The sequence below is a fragment of the Lepisosteus platostomus genome, chromosome 3, assembly GCF_059453375.1.
Source record: "Lepisosteus platostomus isolate fLepPlt1 chromosome 3, fLepPlt1.hap1, whole genome shotgun sequence".
NCBI classification, from domain to species: domain Eukaryota; kingdom Metazoa; phylum Chordata; class Actinopteri; order Semionotiformes; family Lepisosteidae; genus Lepisosteus; species Lepisosteus platostomus.
The window spans coordinates 74,726,566-74,745,902 of NC_142613.1; positions in this window are offsets into that span (position 1 = coordinate 74,726,566).

Below are 19,337 nucleotides of genomic sequence, written 5' to 3' on the forward strand. Positions count from 1 at the left end.
TATCACTCCAGAGGACTTGGCACTGTTGCCGGTGACTTCATCTGATGTATTGCTCCAATGTACTGATCGCATGAACTCATGTCTTTTTCCTGAGAAACAAAGCAATGATCAATTAATCAAAAGTATGTCGAAACATTTGATATCCCAGATGGGTACACTTCATTTGTTTCTAAAAACACACATACAGTACACTGAGCAATAGTTGTTTTTCATAGACAGTAATTGCAATTCAAGAGGAATATGATTTTGGAAGAAAGAAAATGACGACATGCCATGCCCAAATGTCCAGACATGCTAACTAAATTACCCACAACATAAAAAAGAAATAATAATGTGTGTTATCCTCATTGAAACATTGGATAAAACTGAGTAAAAATCAAGAGCACAATAAGTATAAATATGCTTTAGTTTGTATGACAGAATGCCTACATGCTCACAGTGGGGTACTGCGTTTCTGTACTTCCATTTGAAGTTGTTAATCGCTTTTTTATTCAAGCCAGTAATTTATTTGACTTCTTCCTTTATTTGCATGTTTCCAGGATGCGTTAGTGACCTTAAATTGTGTTCTATGGGCATGTTTCCCATAGCCTCATAGCATAGCAGACTGCATTGTTCTGAGGCATAGTGTTTGTGTTCATGGCTCAGCTGTTTTAACAAGCCAACTAGCTTAATGACCACCTACAAGCTGTGTAAAAGAGGGGACCCCATTACAGAAACTCTGATGAGATTAAAACACATGTCTCATGAGCCCTGGGCATATGAAACTCACAACAGACTGCAAAATTACAGTGTAAAACTTTATTTGGCAAAATTCTCAGTTCACACATAAATCTTACCCTGTAAATAAGCATTCCAGGTCTCTTTATATTCTAAATACTCTTAATCTATCCCTGTTTGAGAAGAAATGGCTCTTTGCCCTTCACAAACTATCAATTAAACATCACACCCCATCTGAGTCTGCAAAACTCTACTGTTAGGTCAGCTGCAACTACAGTACCACCCTCACTGTGTCTGCCTGCCACATCCTCATTGACAGACTCACCTCTCTGCCTTTTTCGTTGGTATGGTATTTAACAATACTAAAAATTAAATCCAAACATTAAAAAACTAAATGACAAATTTCTGTGAATCACTGTACACTCATATTTGTGAGCAACTTTATCACTCTGCAACTCACAGCTGGCAGCCCCACTGAAGCTCAGCAGTGTGAGCCTGGTCAGTACCTGGATGGCAGACCTCCTGGGAAAGCTGAGGTTGCTGCTGGAAGAGGTGTTAGTGGTACCAGTTGGGGTTGCTCACCCTACAGTCTGTGTGGGTCATAATGCCCCAGTATAGTGACAGGGACACTGTACTGTAAAAAAGGTGCCCTCTTATGGATGAGATGTAAAACTGAGGTCCTGACTCTCTGTGGTCATTAAAAATCCCAGAGCGTTTCTCAAAAAAGTAGGGGTGTCCTGGCCAAATTTCCCCCTGGCCTATGCCAAGCATGGTCTCCTGATGATCCCCATCTCTGAACTGGCTTCATCACTCTGTTTTCTACCTCACTGATAGCTGGTGTGTGGGGAGCATTCTGGCACATTCTGGCTGCTTTCACATCATCTTGGTAGGTGCTACACATTGGTGGTGCCGAAGCAGAATCTGTGGAGTGTCCAGGAAAGTGCTGTATAAGTGTAGGCAGAAATATGCATGACTACATGATTCTCAACAATTAATATGTGGATTCTGGCTTCGGGTGTATTTTATTTTTTATGTTGAGCACATTTATATACTTGTCAATGGGAACATGTCTTAGTGTATTTCTATGAGTGAAAAAAGCTGAAAATCTTTAAATATTTAAACATCAAAAAGAATATCCATTGCAACTATCAGTCTTTCAGTGACTGCATTCATACTTTTAACAAAGCTCTGATCTGAACCATAATTTATCACATTAGAGTCTGTGTGAGGTCTGAATACGCAACTGGGAATCCCAGAACAAAATTCTGCCTAGTTGTCATCCCGGTCCCTACTCATGGCGTCCTGCAACTACAGGAAAGATTTTCGCCACCGAGCTGCTGAGAAAACACAATTGCCCATGGTCATCTCCACTTCCTTTTGATCTGTTAAGTATCCCACTAAAGACATATGGCCCCAAGCAAGGTAAATCAATACTGGACATTACTGAGATATTTGTTTATATTGGATCAACGGTTCAAGTTCTTGATTAACTAAACTAATCGTTAGGGAACCACAAATAGAATTTGGGCATTTTTATCTTAGATGAACCGTTTCCTTGTTAATGTTAGTGAAACCCCCTAAACAAGTTTTGTGCTGTTCTCATCCCTGTTTTTATAGTTTCAGTGTACATCTTATTCTGATATATGATACCCCAGACTATTAAAGCAAACTCTTTAATGTGCATATTAGTAGCAGCTCCATATTTAGTGAATATGACATCATGTGTTTGCAGACACCTTACCCCATGAAGTTCAAAGCACTTTTTTCCTCTGATATTTTCCTGAAGAAGTCTTCTACTGTAACACTGCAAATTCAGTTATCAGCATTGGAGAGCCTTGCCGTACTTGCATTCAAGAAAAAGCTTAAACCTCTTGTGAATGCATTAGCCCGTGTTTTTTTTCCACTGCAAAAAAATGTTAAAAGTCATGTTATACACTAGCAAATTTTGGGGAGACAAGAAGTAAGCAGACCCTCAGAGGGAATTTTGAAAATTGTTTAAATTTATTGGAGTAAAATTGATAATTTATTGGAGTAAAACTGAGATCAGTTCAATGTTAATCAAAAATGGAAATCAAAACAATGCATATCTGTTCCACAGAGGATAAATACAGTACATGGTGTTATAGTAAAACAAACTCAGATGCCATGAGTTTCTAATCTTTTTTATATTTATTGTCAAAAAGGACATAGAAGCACATATAGGGTGAATTTGTAACTGAAGCAGAAATGATGAGTTTTTATAATTCTACAGTTGTGAAGAGTATTTGAACAACTGAAAGGTAATATGACTGTTTAATAAAACACGTTTTTAAGGGAAATATGACAGTTGATTAATCAGGCTTTCATGGTATCACAGAGTGATTAAGTATATTTACTGATGTACTGATAAATCCGGAAGAATACTGTATAATCAACTCAATTGGTGACAAGCGTTTATTGATGAATGGACTACAAAAATATCCATTACAGGTTAAAATTAATTGAGGAGCTTTAGTATACAGATGGCAAGCAGCACCTTGTGTCTATGTTAATGTCTGGGCTAATTGTAGAAGACCAGAGGGTGGCATTGAATTCAAAATACATTTTTCACAATTCTATATTAATTATTCAAAAATAGAGGCAGCACACTAAGTGTTTTCTGCTGTTACAAATTTGACCTGCTATGCCAGAGAGTGTTCTTTGCTGTCAGCCAAAGTCCTGACACAGATTCCTGCTTATTTAGAGATTATTTCCACTCTATTTGCAGTTGACCCCTGCTGGAGACTGAATATACTGTATTTTTGTGTTGCTATTGCCTGGACTGAAAATGATTTACCGGCATAGTTTGTTGACTGAGTCAGTGTAACTGTTTAATTACAGTAGATATTCTTTTTAAGGTCTCTTGCACTTTCATGAAGTTTATGCAACATTTATAATGTTAAAAAAGACACTGGATTTTAATTTTTAATGTAATTTTTAAAAGGGGCTACTGGGATTAGTCTTTTACAGTATGTTTAGATAGTACCAAATGAAAACTTTTTTCCATGTTCCACCTCACATGGGCATCACTAAAAATTCCCCTCCTCGGAAATTTCCCTCCATACGAAGGCCTTTGAAGACATTTGCTTTCCATATCTCGGACCAGGTGAAAATCCATCAGCAGCTGCAAAACCTAACGAAATAACAAGAATTTTATGAAGAAGTCAAGTCGGTAGCTGTGTCAGCATGTGAAGGCAGCAAAGCAACAGGTGAAGTTCCTCTAAAAGTACATTCTAAGGTAGAATGCACATTGGTGAGACAGGAAGGAGACTGGGAGACCATTTCAGGGAGCATGTCAGGGCGCTGAGGATCAAAGATCTTCCTGTTCCACCTCTAACGGCCATGATCACACTGATCAATTCAATTCAGTTCAAGGCGTTTTATTAGCATGACCGATGGGTACAATCAGTGTTGCCAAAGCAAGAAAAAATAATACAATTAACACGAAACAAAACAAAAATAAAAGTAAAATAAAATCTACAGACATATCTCTCTGTCTGCATCCCCACAGAGGGGCTTAGGAACTCCTACTGCAGAAAGACACCCGAAACCAAAATGATCCTGACACTAGGATCACACCTTTCCCCCTTCAGATTACAGACTCCTTCTAATCCTCTCTTTTCATGTGCAGGTTTTAACTTCACAGCCCTCTTCTCCCTGAGTGTCGATACTCCTTCTCCCCTGCTCCCCACTCCCTCTCTGCTAGGCCTCCCCTGCTTTGTCTGCTGCCAGTTTCCCTCTGTCCCTCACACCTGAAGAAGACTCCACAGCCAAAGCTTTGTGTCACAGGAATTGTAGGACTGGGAGACCTTGCAAAATAGGTACTGTCTGAAGCATATTTGCTTTTATATTTGCCAGCTCCTAGTGCCATGTTTGCCTCTGCTGTGGTGTTTATAGTCTTCAGCAGGGACAATCTTGTCTACTTTTCTCACAGATTTGCACACTGTAGCAAAATGGCCTACCTTGTTGCAGTTCCTATAGCCTGCCTCGTGCGCTGAACTTGCACTTCAGTTCAAGAACATTTGTGCAACATCCACAACTGCCACTGCCATTGAATCTTTGTTCTTGAATTATTCCTTGCCTGTGCTGGACTGCCTTCTGCTGACCCTGGTCCCTTTTTAAAAACTGTCTGCTGGTCACAAAGACATCCAGTTTTGCAGTTTCTTGTTCATTGTTCTTTTCTCTGTTCAGCTCCCCATTCCATCTAACCTGTGCGGTTGTTTTCTCCAACATTAGATTGAGGTTGTGCTGTTCCAACAAAGAGGGATCTCACATGCCTGATATACTGTATCTCTGTCTCTACTCATTTCTTCCAAGAAAACCCTGTATTTTGTAGTACTCTGCAAGTCTGTGAAAATTGACAGTGAAACACTTCACTTAGAGTTTATTACATTAGTACCTTCATATAGAATATATGCATGTTCCCCCACAAAGACATCTAACCCATGTTTGTACTGCAGCTTTGCGTTCTTTGGTCAGTATGGGTGTATTCAGGTTGGCTATCATCAGATTTAACCCCTGATTTGAAGTGTTACATTATTATTAAACTGAATGGTTTAATGGTGAATGGTGTTTGGAATGGCTGGAAATGTGCTGTGTTGGTTTTCTGCTAAACATAGCATTTACACCCATTTGACCACAGCACCTTCTGACACATTTTTGCAAACATCATGCAGGCTTCTTCCATGTGTCATGATTTCAACTTTGATGCAACTTTGTGTTTAATACAGCTTTTGCAAGGCCCTGTATATCATAGAGACCCTTTAAAACCATTGCTATGACCAGGAGAGGCAGCAACCTTAAATTATGTTTGTTTTCTCAGCAGGATCCAAACTCTTCCAAGGACGTGATTTGAAGTGATGGGCCAGCAGCATACAGTATGGGGTAAGAGGCAAGTAAACACTGGTGGCCAAGGGGTGATTCTGTTGATTTATTGTGGTGGATTAACTTCAAAGTTAGGTCATTTGAACAGTCATATTGAAAAATAAACATCTGACACTGAGGCAACACAGAATAGAAAAAGAGGAAGAGAACAGAGAAGGGAAAGAAAGAAGAGCTTTCTTTCTTGAGCTTATGCCATGTGAAAGCACCTTGTTGCAATCACTCTTGGAGACCAAATTCTCCCTTAGCAATCAGAGCCCTATTTTAGAGAGCTTACTGTTCTAATACTCAGACTGAAATAAAAACATTTTTAGTTTGCTTAATTGTTCGAATAAAATAATCGACTCCCATTCACTTTTGAACCTCCATGTTGTAGGAAGGGAAATGCAGAAAGGATGTTCTCTTTTTGGTCTGTTAAGGCGTTGTTAAATTTTATGGATTACAGGCATAGACTTGCTAGGTTCTAAAATGCAGGCTTCTGAAATACATAGATTGCAAATAGCCAGTATGCGATGTATAACATTGTATAATTGTGTTATTTATTGTTCGTAAATATTGGTTTGTCATGTCTGGGGCCTAATTTATCACTCTCTCAAAAGAGCTGTGTCTGAAATTCTAAAAAATTCAAATGCTATTTCTTAGCATTTGGTGACTTACAGTATTTTCTTAGCATTTTACTTATTGTTTGGTTATTTCCGGATCAGCTATTTTGTAATAATGCTATATAAAGTCTTGTACGGTATGTGGTCCTGAAGATTTTTACCAGATGTGTCTATTAAAATTTAAAAGGCATGATGTCATAAACTTTATAAATTATGTGAGAAACATAGAGTACTGTATATTAATGATGATGATCAGGGTAACACAAAATAAAAGATGGCTTGATTATTTAACATGCTATTATTTCTCTGTACCATGAATCGTAATAGAATAATTAGTATTTTTAGATTTTTAACAAGCACTGACATCTGAGGTATAATAAATCTTTTTTGTGATACCATACAATTTCTAAATAAATGGCATTAAGATTTGAACATGCACTTTCAGTTATATCCTTATGCAATCTTGTAAAAATCTAACAGTATAAGCTCAGACCACCCTGAAAGCTATTCTAACCTCTAATTAGAAATCTGGAGTATAGTGAACGTTGTGCATGCATAGGCACAATCACGTCAAATGTATCACCAATACCATCTGTATTCTAAATAGCACAAGGGAAAAATCTTAAAAGTTATTGCAGTTCTCTTATCCTCCGATCCTGCCTTTTAATATATCAGGTGAAGTTTTCTAATATACTGTAGCGATTCGTTTTTCACACAAACACAACAGTGAAGCGTTTCATTTTGGTTGATAGAATATATCGTTTTCGTGCTTAGAGGATTAGGATGGTGGAAAAATACATCAGGAAGATGATCCTGAAGAAAATAAAAACGAAAGAAAGGAGACAAACGAGGGGAGATCGTTCAGCCTGTCTGGCCTGTTTGGTTCTTAGCAGCTTGTTGATCACAGGATCTCTTCCAGCCCTTTCCCGAAGGAAGCCACCTGCCTGTGTAGCAGTGGGTAGAGACGTATAAAACTAAGGAAAGTGGCTGATCCAAAGTGTTTCTTCAACATGTCGATTTACCTGTATCACGGTCTTTGTCACCACCTGTGGTTTGCAAATCAGTTATGACACTGGGTACTTTTCATCTGTACAATGAATCTAGGACTTCTGCTGTCTATTTGCACACATCTACTGTACGTGTTCTATTGTGTAATGTAATTTCAGGTTTCATGTCTGCTTCCTAAGTCCATTTTGAGTTCTAAATTATCCCAGAATCCCATTAACCACAATCCATTATCTCTTATATATGTCCAGTTAATAACACACTATCTAAGAATTTACAAACATGTGCACAGAATTCCTTAACTCTAAAGTAGCTAACATCAGCCAGCAGCCATATCACCCTGCAACTCACAACTGGCAACCCACTGGAGCCCAGCAGGTGTGAGCCTGGTCAGTACCTGGATGGGAGACCTCCTGGGAAAAACTTTGGTTGCTGCTGGAAGAGGTGTTAGTGGGGCCAGCAGGGGGCGCTCACCCTGCGGTCTGTGTGGGTCCTAATGCCCCAGTATAGTGACGGGGACACTATACTGTAAACAGGCGCCGTCCTTCAGATGAGATGTAAAACCGAGGTCCTGACTCTCTGTGGTCATTAAAAATCCCAGGGCGTTTCTCGAGAAGAGTAGGGGTGTAACCCCGGCATCCTGGCCAAATTTCCCATTGGCCCTTACTAATCATGACCTCCTAATTGGCTTCATCACTCTGCTCTCCTCCCCACTGATGGCTGATGTGGGGTGAGCGTTCTGGTGCACTATGGCTGCCGTCGCATCATCCAGGTGGGGCTGCACACTGGTGGTGGTGGAGAGGAGTCCCCATTACCTGTAAAGCGCTTTGAGTGGAGTGTCCAGAAAAGCGCTGTATAAGTGTAAGCAATTATTAATTATTATTATTATCAGTGATCACAAGAACAGTTGTCAGAACATACAGTATGATTCCTTTAGATTCCTTCATATGGAATTCAGAGTGTAATTTAAAGTACTGGGGCTTACTTTTAAGGCCTAAAATTCCTTTTATATCAATATACTGCCTGTGTTTTCTAGACTCTGATCTCCTTTCTGCAACCAAAGAGAGGTATTGAATGCTGGAAAATCATGTTACATCCCGCAAATCTCAATGGTCTCTTAGGACCAGGGCTGGAAACCACTGGATTCGTGTATTCTAGTGTAATGGTGCAAAATTACGGAAATACGAGGCTCTAAAAGGACATCCATTGGTAGCTGAAACAAAACCTAGAAATATGAAGCGCAGATATTGCAACAAGAAATCAAACAAACTAAACGTAGAGTTAAAAGAGATGAGTCTCAAGTAGGTAATGATTCATAAAGCCTATGATTTATTTTCTTAGCATTTTGGCATAGTTTTACCCAATAAACCTGCTACACTCTACTGGTCACCAAAGATGATTATTCAAGCATCCACAGTATACGAGCAATATTCAACTTGCATACACAGCACCCTTGACAGGAAAGAGGGAACAAAAGAGATATCTTGTTCCTTCATGTGTGCCGGTGTTGGGATTCTTTCAGATGTGATTAATCTGCCCAGCTGGAGGAAGACAACAGGAAGCAGAGGGGTCCAGGTAGGCCGCCAGCCTGATAGTGTGAAGAGTCCACTACTCTCTACACCAGAGGAAGAAATGAGCGAAGAAGCAACCAGAGCTGACGTGCTGAGTGCTCGGAGTGATCTTTTGTTTTTCCTGTGAAAGAGACTTGTTTTTCTGTTGTGGAGCCAGCAAGTGCCTTCGCTGCCTGACTGTTTATATAGAAGGTCTTTGAAAAATTTAGGAAGAGCTCAGACAGATCTAAGGTTTTGTTTTGAAGTTTTGGTTTACTCTCTCACTTTAAATAAAACTGCTTTTTGAGTGAGTGTTTACAAGGATCACTCTTAAACGTTTGCTCTTACGTCACATCTTCTGTGGGTGTGCCAAAAAAGCAAATATACTGTAGTTTGCAACGACAGATGAGGCTGTTCAACCTAGCCAGACTAGCCAGACTAGTAGGTAGTGAGCCAAGGATCTTATCCAACAGTTTCTTTAAAGAAGCCATGTTATCATCTTCAAAAATATGGCTAAGTAGCTTCAACCAGACTCCCCGAGCCCTGTTCGTTGAAAGAAGTGCCGCCTAATCTCAGGTTTGCAAGCACTTCCCCTTATAAAAAGATATTCCCTTCTCTCTGTTCAAAACTAAAAAGATTCAGTTCTCCTAGCCTGTGAGAGGAAGGCATCAGATCAGTTGGAACAATAAACTTACTACTCTCTTTGGCATCTTCTTGTGTGACTATGCACATAGGTAAGATCGGGCTTACATGCTGTCGGCTTATCGTATTGTTTACTTGTTGCTGCATTCCCTTGATGTTTGCTTGCTTGTGGATGTGTCAGCTCAAGTCTGTGTTGGGATCTGGGATTTCATTGAAGGTTAGTTTCTCATGTGTCTATTTTCTCATTCACAGTGACACCTATCTTCCCCTACATTTCTTTAGTTACTTGTTGGACATGTCTTGTTTCGTAGGGTATGTTCCTCATTACATCTTGGCTGTCTGGAAACGTTCTCTGGTGACCTGGAAGAGCAAGATTTTTCTTTTTTTTTCTATAATCACCAGGTAAGGTCAATACCAGTTTATTATGTGGTAACACACGATTCTCAAATCTATGTCCACATTTAAGTCATGCGGAAGTAATGCACTTCTACTACTGTATAAAAGTTTGAACGACATTTTTATTGTTAGCTATTGTTAACTTACAGTATGTAAAATCAATGCTATAATCTTGTCACATAATGATGCTGTATTTAAGATTTAATCCAAAATTAGGAATACTAGGTGTTAGTTTTGGCTTTTTAGCTTCATGTTCAGATATTGCTAATATATGTTTTTTCCATTAATATTGCCTGACACCAGTCTATCCTTTATCTGCCTGTAGAGGATCAACCTAATCTAATCAGTTCTAAGAACAAACCTATAGAACCTTATAATCAGTTCTAGTCTTTCTAGAACTGATTATTATAATTCCCTACTTGCTGGATTGTGTAAAAGTGCACTTTACAAGGTATAATATGTTGTGAATTAAGCAAACAGAATTCTGACTGGGTCATGTGCAAATGTTCACATCACTCCTGATCTGTAGTTTTTGCCTTCCTGTCAGGTTTAACAGGAGCTGATCTCATGATGCTAGTGTTTCTGTTTAAGATTAGAATACTATAGCTCCTCAGTAATTACTCAGTGTATTATCTATATACAGTAGTCCCATCCATGTGACCTCAATCCATGTGTTCCCAGCGTTTGTCTACACTCTGTGTTTGATAGGACCTCTTGTTGCTGTGCTTCAAAGCTCTAGAACACTATCTCAAAAGATGTTTTGTGCTTTCAAATCTTTGCAGGAGACATGCTTTTTTTGTTGTTTTATTATTGAATCCTTTGGATTTTTGAAGGTGCTGTATAAAATAAAGTGATCATTTAACGTTATATATTTGTCATTATAACGTTATAAATTTTCATCTTTATCAATATACTGTACAAGCCTGTCTCGCAAAGTGTCCAATAACCCTTCTCCAAACTGACTGAGAAGTCCATGAGACATATCATCTCTCCGATACATTCCGATATTTGATTGTGCAAGCATCTTTTATCTCATTCATACAACTGTAATAATAATAATAATAAACTTTATTTTATATAGCGCCTTTAAAGGTGGCTTCTCAAAGCGCTTTACAGGATGACAATAACAATAAATAAGAAGACTACAACAATAAATAAGAAAAATTTCACAAGACAGGACACAATTATAATTACAGCAATACAACAATAACAATAGAGGAGACCGTGGAAGATGGTATTAAGAAGAGCAGAGGGGTGAAGAATGGAACCAGTTAAGTAAAGGCTTTTCTGAAAAGGAGGGTTTTGAGTCTGGATTTGAAGGAGTTTAGAGAAGGTGACTCTCTAATATCCTTGGGCAAGGAGTTCCAGAGCTTGGGGGCATAGCAGGAGAAGGCCCTGTCGCCCATACAATGTAGACGGGCTTGGGGGACAGTAAGGAGGGCAGAATTTGAAGAGCGGAGGTTGCGAGGTGGGGAGTAGGGCGATAAAAGTTCAGACAGGTATTGAGGTGCCAAGCCATGTAAAGCCTTGTAGGTGAGCATGAGGATTTTAAAGTCTACGCGGAATTTGACCGGAAGCCAGTGCAAGGACTCCAGGATAGGAGTAATGTGAACACTTGCACTAGATCTGGTCAGGATTCTGGCTGCTGAATTTTGGACATACTGCAGCTTGTTCAGAGTAGATTTAGATACCCCAGGGAGCAGAGCATTGCAGTAGTCAATTCGAGAGAATACAAATATGTTGATCAGCTTTTCAGCCACAGTTAATGATAGCATAGGGCGTAGTCTTGCGATATTTCTAAGGTGAAAAATAGATGTTTTGACAGTATGCTGTACATGTGGGTCGAATGTTAAGCCAGAATCGAATATAACCCCAAGGTTTTTCAATTTTGATTGGAGCTCAAGTACAGAGCCATCTACAGACAGGGTTACAGGACTGGCTTTGCGAAGTTGATGGGGGGTACCAATAAGCATGACTTCAGTCTTGTCACAGTTAAGATGAAGGAAGTTTTGAGTCATCCAAATTTTTATGTCAGAGATGCAATTAGATAGAATAGAGACAGCCACATCAGTGTCGGGTTTGGTATGGATGTATATTTGAGTATCGTCAGCGTAAAAATGAAAGCTGAGGCCATGTGATCTTAAAAGCTGACCAAGTGGGAACATGTAAATGCTGAAGAGCAAGGGGCCCAGTATTGAGCCCTGAGGGACACCAGACTTGACAAGACCAATTTCAGACCTGTACCCATTGAGAGAGACAAAGTGACAGCGATCAGTGAGGTAAGACTTAAACCATTTGAGGGCAGTGTCAGAGACTCCAAACACAGTCTCGAGACGAGAAAGCAAGATGTTATGGTCAACAGTGTCAAAGGCAGCACTGAGATCAAGAAGGATGAGTATGGAAAGAGAACCAGAATCAGAAGCTATTAGGAGATCGTTGGTGACTTTGACTAGGGCGGTTTCTGTTTAAGCCTGTCGACAGAATTATCCCAGGCTTGTTTAGTGTTAATCAAATAGTGAGGCATTTTCACTGTTATGTTTCATTTTGAAAAGTTTTGCTTCCCCATTTTCTCACACACCTCCATACTGTGTGTCAGCTCCGTGTTGGTCACCTTCCTCAACTTCTGTCTGGCCCTCCTAGTCCATTCTAGCCAGCAGCCATATCACCCTGCAGCTCACAGCTGGCAGCCCCACTGGAGCTCAGCAGGTGTGAGCCTGGTCAGTACCTGCGTGGGAGACCTCCTGGGAAAGCTGAGGCTGCTACTGGAAGAGGTGTTAGTGGGGCCAGCAGGGGGCGCTCACCCTGCGTTCTGTGTGAGTCCTAATGCCCCAGTATAGTGATGTGGACATTATACTATAAAATCGCCGCTGTCTTCCGGATGAGACATAAAACCAAGGTCTTGACTCTCTGTTGTCATTAAAAATCCCGGGGCTTTTATCAAAAAAGAGTAGGGGTATAACCCCAGCATCCTGGCCAAATTCATGCCTAGGCTTTACCCATCATGGCCTCTTAATAATCTCCATCTATGAATTGGCTTCATCACTCTGTTCTCCTCCCCACTGAGAGCTGGTGTGTGGCGAGTGTACTGGTGCACTATGGCTGCCATCACATCATCCACGTGGGGCTGCACACTGGTGGTGGTGGAGGGGAGTCCCCGTTACCTTTCAAGCGCCTTGAGTGGAGTTATACTTACGTTATATAAATGTAAGCAATTATTTTTATTATTTAGATTTTTGCTTTGCACAGCATTTTTGCCTCGTCTTGCCTTGTCTTTGACAGTTTTCACAATGTCATTATATATTTACCTACATATTAATATATATTTTGTTTGCAAAAGAACAAGTAAAGGTTTATTCCATGCTGAAAAGAGAAGAAAAGAAACCCAATGTATTACTCGGTGTTGTTAAATTAACTCACTGGTGTCTTTGGATAGCACTTGTACAGTATGTTTGATTATGCCTGGTGCCTGGTGATGGATGAGCCTCTGGCCCAGTATAAGGGTATAGCTCTGTCTTACACCCTGTGCGTTCGGTTCCATGCTGCCTTGGTCTTTACTTTTCCAGTAATGGGTGGGTGGTTGGTGGAGCCATGGAGCCAGACTCCATCTGCCCTCCCCCCACCAATCTCCGAAGTCAAGAAAGCCTTGAGGATTAGCTTGAGCCTTCTTTGACTTGGCCCCCAGTATGACCCCAAATTATCTTTGAGTAGGGGTTCTTAAATACATGTATATATGGAATCAGAACACTTGGAAAAAGTTGATTTGGGAATCTAGAGCAGGCTACACAGCCTTGTTGTTGAAGCATAATAACCCAATATTAATATTAGTGATTAAACCTACTAGATTTACTCATTTACTATATCACCTGTATCATAGTCTTAATTGGTCCCTTCTTACATTTTTGCATGTCATGGATACACATAACCTAATTCTAAATATTGATAAGAGACTGAGTATCGAAATCGTACCAAAACAAAATTGCCTTGGGCTCTGTCTTGTTTCGCACTCAGGAATCTCAGCCGGTCTGGATGTTGATTTTCTGGCCACAAGAGATCCTCTTCCTTCAAAGCAAAGAATTTGTGCAGGTCCTTGGACTAAAGGTTAATGAACTGTTTATGGACTGAAGCATATTTACTTAATATTTCATATGTTGGTACATGTTGCTCATGTACGGTGTGTATCTGTCTAGAGATTGGAGCCATTTAAAGGTCCTTTATTAATCATGATGCAAGAATACTTATTTCCTGTGCCTGTGGCCTCCTGGATACCATTCTTAATTCTAGAAGTACATATGATAAACATATATCCAGGGTCTGATTGGATTTTGCCCATTGTAATTAAGTAAATAAGAGATGATATTCATAGATGGGTAACAAAATTCTTCCAACAATGACAGGGGTAATATTTGTCGACTAAAAAATTCCGTATATACCACCCATCCATAAAAGATCTATACAAATCAAGTACTTACTGACCAGTAAGTCTTCCTTCTATTATCTGGAAGGTTATGGAATCAATAATTACGATTAAGCCTGATTAGAATCTGAATGTCAATAGGTTTCTTAGGGTTAGTCAACATGGATTTAGAAAACACACTGTAGATCTTGCTTGAAGTGACGTTATACTTATGTGAACACAAACAGCCGTAATAGATATAAAACTGCATGTACTGTATGAAACAGGCATTTAGATTTTCCTAAATATTTTCATAAAGTTAATCATAAAAGATTAATTCTCAAATCTGCAGTCAGTAGGTATTGAGATATATGCTTGTATCTGGAATGACAATCGATGAATGAAAACAAATGAATGGCATTGTAAAATAAATTTATGGGAAGGATTTAAATTGAACTGTCTAGGATTTTTCCCCCCTCATAATATCAATGTCTTTGTACAGTATTTTTCATCAAAGTCAGAATGCATACAACTTTCTTTGAATTACTACATACTACAGAGAAAAACATTACAACTAGAACTTGCAATAACATTTTGAAGCTAGGTCATCTAAAGGAGGGAGTATTTTTCCTTGTAGTGCTCATTCTTAATCTGGCATGTGGTCTCATCTCCTATACTTTCCTTTGTCTTTTCAGGTGCCAAAGGTATAGATACGGCTCAGAAGCTCAAATGATGGAATTGGTGTCCATGAATCAGAATATCATGATGTTTTAGACAGAGAACGTTTCCATCAAAAGACATGTTCTGGCGCACTATGGCTGCCGTCGCATCATCCAGGTGGGGCTGCACACTGGTGGTGGTGGAGGGGAGTCCCCATTACCTGTAAAGCGCTTTGAGTGGAGTGTCCAGAAAAGCGCTATATAAGTGTAAGCAATTATTATTATTATTATTATTATTATTATTATTATTATTATTATTAATAATAATAACAATAATAATAATTGTCTGTACAAAGCGTTATAAATGAACCATGCCTAAAGGCAAAAATGTAGATTACTCAAATGGATATCAAAGGCCTCGCAGAACTGGGGCCCTGGGTTCACTTCTGGACTTGGGGTGCTCTCTGCGTTTCCACAGGATTCCTGTGGGTGCTCTGGTTTCCTGCCACAGTCCAAAGACAAGCTGGTAGGATAACTGGCTTCTGGGAGGACTGGTCTGGGAGTGAGTGCATGTGTGTTTCTGTGTGTGTGCCCCGTGAGGGACTGGAGCTCTGTCCAGGCTGGACCCCGCCTTGCGTTCATTGCTTGCTGAGACCGGCTCTGGCTCTGGCTGTCCCGCTGAACTGGATGAAGTGGTTATGAAATGGAAGGATGGATGTCGAAGGCGATGGATGTTTTAAAAATGACAACAAGCTTTGCTTCTTTACACAAAAAGGCAGCGACAGTTTGGAACATGTTCCCTTTGACATGTTGTCACATCAGAGTGACACCCTGGCTTCTTCAAGGAGCAGCTGGGGGAGATTCATAGATTGATTATCCACTAGCTACCAAATGATGGATGGGCCAGGTGGTTTCCTCTCATGTCTAACCTTTCTTATAGTCATTCATCAAGATGTTTTCTCTTTGCACCTACCTTGCCACTTAGCAAAGACATTACAAACTGTTCCAACAACAATTAGCTTACATTTCTTGTTTTCATCCTCGGTGCTACAGTATATAGAATAAAGTAGTCATAGCTGATCTGCCTTATTTTAGTGCAGTTCCTGCAGCTTGGATGTCTTTAAATGGAGACATTGACCAGAACCATAACATATTGATCCATCAAGAGTTCCGCAGGCTTGCAAACTGGCCGAAAGGGGTCAGGATGATTTATTTTTATGTGTATGAACATTGAATAGCTTTGTCTTGTGCTTATCTTAAACCTTGATAAAAGCCACTTAAGATCTACAGTAGTGAAGATCAAATACCACTGAAGGAGCAGCTCTAGGAGATGCAGTTGCCATGACAACCTGTTACTCAGCTACAAGCACAGCATAGAATTCTCTCCAAGTGATCGGAATCTCATTACTACTTTCTCACCCCAACCTCTGTCATATATATGAGCAAGTTAATTAAGGTGTAAGTTGTAAGCTGATTGTTAATAAATATCTGTACCACAATGTATAAACTACCTAATTTCTGTGCATGTAGGCCTAATGCGCAGTGTTTAATAAAGTGTTGAATGGCTAGCAATGATCAACGTTCTAGAGAGATGACAAAACTAGTGCTTCGGCACTCTCCTCAGTTTCATTTTGAATTTTAGATACTGCTGTCACAAGGGGCCCCTTTGGAAGGCCTGTGTTTCTCATGATTTCTTTTTTATGCCATGTTTCATTGCATCCTGCAGATTTCTGCTGCACGCGAGTCCAAAATGGATGAAAACCGAACAGCAAAATTCTTAGCACGGTTTGTTTCGTATGCTCCTCACCTTCAAGAAGCGTTCGTACTCACAGTTTGCACCTCACCCGGTGCAATTTCATTTTTAAAACTGACGGACGTCAGAGTCTAGGTTTCTCGTTTCTCGCTTTCTCTAGACTCAGTGTTTGCACACAGCGAAAATGTAGGAACTCACTATTTATCGAGGGAATCCGCCAGCCTCGAGACGGAAGGAAAGCAAAACAAAGGGAAGCTGTAGAAACCTTTGGTCTTCATGCAATTTGCTTCAAGGAATTCTATTTGTAACATTCTTCACGTCAGAGCAGAGGCACCTGCAACGGCACGTCTCTTGCAAGGACTGAATAGTGCCCGGGTCTCCATGGCAACAATGTGAGCAAAACTGAAATAAAGGGACTGGGAGCAGCAGCTTCTCTGGGTGACAGAGAGTGATATTCTTTGTGGCACCCCCCTCTTTGTGGAGAGGGGGGTGCAGTGAAAGGGAGCCTCATTTGCATTCTGGTGCATATCCCGGCTGAAAGATGTTTTATGCATATTTGCTGCCTCCCAAGGCTACCTCGCAGATTGAGATTTCTTTTTCTTCCGTGTGAGCTTGAAAGCTCAGTCGAGAGTGCAAATTCCTTTAAAGGCTCTTTTCCCCGACAATTAGGAGAAACAACTGACTCAGTAATCAATAGAAAGGAATTCCACGAGGCAAGCAGGACTGACACAGCCTTTTGAACAACCACAAATGGCAAACCTGCTGGAATGGTGCAGATTCTCGTTGGGCGCCATTTGACGTGTTTATTTTGGCTTTGAAATATTTTTAAAATGCCAAACAAAAAGCAATACAATTATTTATTTATAAACGGGTGTATTAAAAATTTTGAATACCTCATTATTCTTTGTATGGACCCATGCTTGCAACAGCACTTACCAGGGAGGTAAACTTCAGAACAAATTCTGAAGAGTGTAACAGACTTCAAAAACAATTGCATTTCATTGCAAAAGTCAGTAAAAGGGGATTTGAGGATAACATACTTTTTTTTTAAGTGAACCCTAATGTACATCCACAGCTGAATGCACATCTCTGTGGTTTTGGGAATCTAAAGTACAGTTTTCTAATTATCAAACTGAAAAGTACAGATTTTAATTATTAAAACCTAGCTGGCTTGCACTTCCTACTGTATGTTTATGTAAGCAGTGCCTTGTGACATCACCTGGGGAACTTTATACACAGTACAGGCTGTGTACAGTACAAAACATGGGAGTTGAACACTTCTTTTCATGTGATGAGAAATTACATTATTCTTCTAAACTGAATTAATTTATTTCAGTGTCATTTATTGAATACTTTCGAAAGATGTTTCTGTGTTTCCCTGATTTACTGGCAGGAAGTAAATTGATTCAGGCTTAATTGTCTGGATATTAAATATTATATTATATAATATATACATGATGTAATTTCACCTAATCTAAAAAAAAAAAAATTCAAGCACACTGCATCTCATGCCATTAATTTGTTTCTGCATGCAGAAAAATATTAAAACATGCATTTTTGCTATTCATTTTAAATTCACCCTGCCAACAAAGACTATGCTACCTCCCTGATTGATGTCAGCAGTCAACGTTTGTACGGGTTTTAAATGCCAAAATTAGCAAACAAGGAGCTCTAGGGAAATCTAGGAATCTTTTAGAATGGTTTATCCAGGCTGGAATTAAAAAATAAAAAAATAAAGTAACTCAGACTAAGAATAAAATGGAAGACCTGTTCTCTGTGAATTGATAAACTTCGTCTTGGAATTTTAAACAGAAAATTTCAGTTTCCATTTTACAAGTTGAGAAACACAGAATACATCTTTGATGATACTGATGATGTAACAGTCAGAACACTGTTAACTGAAAATTAATTCCAGAGAATCCTTTTTGATGAGGTTGGATTTTTTTTCTGTCTTCAGCTGGTATTTCAACCAGCTAGCCCTCAGTTTCAGCCAACCTCCAATCCATACCCCTCCCCCACACAAATATTCTCTTTAAAATACACACCATAGGCACAGAACACTACTGTTCAAGAAATGCACCCTTTGTTATCAATATAAACAAACAACGTGTTACTGTATGTTCTTATCAAAAGGGGTGTGTGGCTACCCAGCCATGTTGTTGAGGCCAAAACTCTTGTGTCAATTCTGGTTTTATTTCAGGGTTCCTTTAACTAGGAAGTGTCTAGGATTTTTTCATCCTCATCCTCATGGTCAGTGGGCCATGTGCATCGCTATTTTTTTTTCCTTAAAAGATTTTATTTTTGTATTGAGGTCTAAAACAGCTACAATACTGTCTCATAAGATATAAGCAGATTTCCCTTGTGGGGCCTGTGATTGTTGTTTTAGGATCAATGAACTGTTGGCTATCTTTGAAAACTGTTATGAAAATCATTTGAATTAAAGTTTGATCAGACAAAATGTATGATATGTAAATGTATTAAAACCTTGAATGCCAACTGTCAGAGATGACTCGTTTATTTAAAATGTTATTAAAAGTCAAAGCCATTTCCCTATGAATGACTGACTTCAATAGATTGAACTGATGCATTGTCTGTGTTTATTTGTTCCTTATTTTTTGTTGTTTGGTCTATTCCAAGAAAAAGAAGTAACATGCTATTTTTGTCAAGCGAATGTGACATGTCCAGACAGATATTGGATTATTACCCCATTCATGAAGTACA